At 35.8% G+C, this 4926-nt stretch overlaps 1 long non-coding RNA gene across 1 annotated transcript; it reads left to right on the top strand.

The window, feature by feature from the left end:
* The first annotated feature begins 2130 nt into the window (after window positions 1–2130).
* Window positions 2131–3887, top strand: LOC117334310. Its single transcript, XR_004534085.1, has 2 exons — window positions 2131–2735; window positions 2777–3887. It is a non-coding gene; the product is annotated as an uncharacterized LOC117334310 (long non-coding RNA).
* The last annotated feature ends 1039 nt before the right edge of the window (window positions 3888–4926 follow it).

The following is a 4926-nucleotide window of genomic DNA, read 5'->3' as shown; positions in this document are numbered from 1 at the left end:
TTCCAGTTGTTGAACTCGCCTCCTAACTCTAGTGTGAGTTATAGTGATATACAAAGAGAGGTGAGCTTTGTACTGATGACAATACTCTTGTTGATATCAGTGAGGGGTATTCCAGAAATCTGTGTGGGCTGGAAGGAAGAACTTGTATCATTGCCTAGGTGTTGGGGTAAATGCCCATTTTGTGGACATTCATATTTGGTACTTCCATTTTCACAAATTTCCATTTCAAACACCTACATTTATTCTTATGCAATAGATTTTCCTCATTATACTTATCCATGGAGTTTGGAATTCAGATTAATTTATCAAAATCATTATCAATATATCTAGAACCAATTACTCAGGTGAATTATCTGGTATCTTGCCTAAAAGTGAGGGGAACTGGTTACTGATTTACTTGAGTTAAACCAGTTTTAATAAGCATCATCATTGTGTTACTAAGTCATGGAATAGCTAAACAAACAGTGCTATTTCTATATTTATTGTGAAAACAAGGTTTTGGTTCTTGTGGTTAACCATTCTCTCAGGCAGCAAATGTTGAACAAAAAATCATTCAGGAATTTCTGTCGTAATTTGAACTTGCTTCATTAGTTTCTGGTTATTAGTCCTCAAACGGTGAAACCAGGGAGGCTAGTAGGTTTCCTCTCCGTCTGTCTTGTACATACATTATTTGTATGTAACGCCATGGTTTGTCAGCGCTCTAGCAGCTTCATTCCTTGAGCTATTTTGATAACATTATGATAAAGGACCATAATATCGTGAAACATTTCAAGGTTCAAGGTTTTTGGTTCAAGGTCACTGTTAATGTTTTTAGTGGGGGCCGGTAGATGACATGGGTTGTATTAATAGCAATACCCAGTATGTTTGTTCTAAAATGACATTAATTAAGTCATTTAAGATTGAAAGACATATTTATGCTGTAAGTTCTGGTGTTATTAGTCCTCTACTGGTGAAACCAGGGGTCAGTCAATCCATCTGAATCAGTTTTCTTCACTTTTCTCAGCCATGCTTCAAGGTATGTTGGTACATAACTTCAGTATGAGAAGCTACAGATCAAGTTCGAGTTTTAGGGTTTTTGGTCAAGGTCATGGTCACTGTTACTATTTTTAGCAGGGGATGGTAGGAGACATGTATTGCTTTAATAATACCCAGCATGCTTGTTTGATTAGAACTCTCTTGTTAATTTAAGGTATTTTTTCTGATTTGTGAAATGTTAATACAATGTTGGTGAATGATGCATCAGATATACTTTCGTTTCACCAAGGTCTGGACAGGTGTGCCTGTGGGGTCATCTGTCCAATCTTGTGTTTTCTGTGGGTGTTATGATTTACCCTCCAATATAAGACTTCCTGCAATTTGATTTGGCTGGAAGTCGTGATTAATGTAAGCTGATATAATTTCATGATCATATAAAAGCTTTAAGAATAATACACTATATATATAATGTGATCATCTTAGCTGTGATTTCTTGTGAAATTATAGTATGCTTCAGTATTCTTGAGTAGAATAACAAGTATGCTTCAGTATTCTTGAGTAGAATAACAAGAAATAAAATTTCAGTGTTACTATTTTTTATAAGGCTTGGAAAATGGAAGAAAACATGATTTTGATGCCTTTAAGATTCATCAGGGAAACCAAAAGCTCTGTAAAAGCTTGAACAATTGATGTTAGAAGAAAATTAATGTTGATATTACATGCAAATGAACACATTGTTTTACAAATTGTTAATAATGTTTACTGATTAAATTTTCCTTTGTATGCTTAAAAAAGTGAAGGTTATACAGGTGTATGTGAAGTTTTTTACTGTAACTAGATGTGCAGTCTTTCAAGTTTAATTGTATGCAGAGTTGAAAAACAATATTATACTTGAGAGCAATTTAAGAAAAACTTCATATAGCAACATAGATTTACATTAAAGTTCATGTACTGTAAACGTGATTATTTTTGCAGGCGGTTAATTTTCGCTATTTCAATATGTAAACTATATGCGTGGGGGTAATTTTCGCGATCGATCCGCTTGTAGTTCAAGATTACGCAAATTGATATCAAAATAATATGCGTGGGGGGGAGGGGGTTCGCGAACAAAAGGAGTTTGCGTAATTAGCGTTAATTTCCCCCTCGCATAAATTTCAACGTTTACAGTGTATGTTTTATGTTTTCTGAAGAATGTTTAGGACAACTTCATGTGTTGGTGTCCATAAAAGATAACCTAAACCTTTGCAAAATGTATATCATGGAATAATGGTTCTGGAATATTAAAAATACATTGTGTTACCTTACATGCTGTACTCAATATAATACACAACCAGCAACAACTATTCTATAGTATAAATGTTGAGTATTATTGATAAGTGATTCACAGACATTGAGAACATGTATGGCCCGAGTATCGAACTTACACAAGCTTACATGCTACCCCTTCCAAGGCCACACCAGCACCGCCTCTATTAGGACCTGTTCTCATAGTTTAACCAAAAGTGATTACCGGGTATATTTACTTCGATGATGACAGTGACGATGATGACAGTGACGGGATGGTGAGCTGATGAGATACAGTGATATAGGTCCAGCCACATTCGCATGGGACACCTGACACCATGGTAACTCAATTTAGTTGTCTGGTACAGTGCTGGAAGGGATCTCCAGATTCTTGTGGTCACAGATACACACCGACCACATGTTTGACCCTTGGTGGTCAATTTCTCCTATCCACACATTGTAGGTATATGAGACAGGTCTAGCTCCCACAGGGATCAGTTGTAGGTACATGAGACAGGTCTAGCTCCCACAGGGATCAGTTGTAGGTATATGAGACAGGTCTAGCTCCCACAGGGATCAGTTGTAGGTACATGAGACAGGTCTAGCTCCCACAGGGATCAGTTGTAGGTATATGAGACGGGTCTAGCTCCCACAGGGATCAGTTGTAGGTATATGAGACAGGTCTAGCTACCACAGGGATCAGCTGTAGTTATATGAGACAGGTCTAGCTCCCACAGGGATCAGTTGTAGGTATATGAGACAGGTCTAGCTCCCACAGGGATCAGTTGTAGGTATATGAGACAGGTCTAGCTCCCACAGGGATCAGGTATTTGTTACTGATGATTCTACAAAGCCATATTGGAATAACCTGATGTGTAAAATACCATCATTAAAATTTCTATATCTCCATTTCAACCAACCATATGACATCTCAACAGTAGCCTTTACACTTTGGGATATGTCCAAATTCACGTAGACAGAAGCAACTTTTCTGATCTAGGGTTTGGGTGCTTTTGCAAACACAGGGAGTGACGGTGCAGTCTGTCCAGCAATACATGATATTGTCGGTAGACACCTGTCGCTTAATGCGATTTCGTTTTCTTGTTCAGTGGTTTGGGTCACATATTAAAATTAATTTGTATTAATTTTTACTGTAGATATTGCGTTCTTGGGAACTTGCTTTCGGTACCACCGTTTATAACCATTTTGTCTTATGTTGACAGGATATTGACAGGAAATAGCAGGTTACCAGTTAATGGCAATAAATCACAGTTCATAGTAGATTAAAGCAGATATACAGACATCATCACTTCATCATTGTGCTTATCTATTAAAATTTGGTAATGCATTCAAATTTGAGTGTGAAAATATAAGTACATTTACTGTAGTGTTATCATGGGTTGTATAAGGTACTGAGGAAATTAATAAGTTAATTCACATGTATTACGTGATTTTATAATGTTATTTGAGAATTTTATACATTGTACATGTATATATATATTCATTGTTATGCTGATTATACATGTTATTCTACTGTCTGATGAATTATAGAAATAATTGTGGTAATTTTTATAGAGGAAATCGTGAAAACAAGGTTGTTGAAATAAAGTTATTATTAATGTTCAAAAGCTTTCTTGTTGATACTGTTAAAACGGCGTCATCTCTTGATTTTACGATTTATGTATTTATTGTCATTTTAATCTTGATGATATCTATTGTCGGAGAAATAAGGAAGGCCGTGGTGTTGAAGGAATATTTATATACACAGTCTAGTTACAAAGTCCGAATTTTTCTATCTGTTTGCTTTAATATACTGTAAATAGTGGATGATAGAATCATTGACTTAATCTGTACTAGGAATTATTCTGTTTCATGATGGTTTAAGATTATCCATATAGCTTTGGTTTGTTCTCATCCAGGGTCAGAACCCATAAGGCTTTTCAATATTGAGCTAAGGCTCAACACTGGGCCATAAAATATGTTATTGGCGAGCGAGATATTAGGAAGCAAAAGGTATATGTAGGGCCCAGTTGTTTAAAAGGTGATTAGGCTATTGATCACAGTTTTACAACAATTTTAAAACCCGGATAAAATCTTTTCTGGTAAAAATAACAGATTTTACAAAACTCTAGTATTCTTCAGTCTCTTCCCACCTGCTGATTTTAGAGAATACACACACTCTGAAGTAAAGGGGAAATGTGATTAAGTTAATCACCTTTTGAAAAATTGGGCCATGAAGTAGAAAGAAAATAAAGATCTTTGTTGGTGTGCGCAAGCTGAGTGCACAAAAGAAAATCCGCAATTTTGCATTCCGTTACAACAAACTGTTTAATAACATGATTATTATTTTCTCCTTGCTCGTCTTGCAGGGGCGAATGTCCTGATTAGAAGACAGAAAAAATACTAATCTCAAATTCTACAGGGAAAACAAAAAAAAATCTCATCTAAAATTCAGCAGAGGATTCATACATTTGTCGCCTCTTACGAACACACAGTCGATAAAAAAGGTGTGTTTTCTCATATCCAGGTCACAGGGATGAACCTTCATGGTTACCAAGGTCAAATTTGTTCAAAATGCACATCATCCATTCTGTGGTTTTATTGGTTAATTGAGAGTGAATCACCTCACAGTAGTATAGTGAATGGTAGTGAGAATATTTTATTACT

Source organism: Pecten maximus, chromosome 1 (assembly GCF_902652985.1).
Source record: "Pecten maximus chromosome 1, xPecMax1.1, whole genome shotgun sequence".
In the NCBI taxonomy this organism is placed as follows: Eukaryota; Metazoa; Mollusca; class Bivalvia; order Pectinida; family Pectinidae; genus Pecten; species Pecten maximus.
This window is presented reverse-complemented; position numbering and strand designations above follow the sequence as displayed.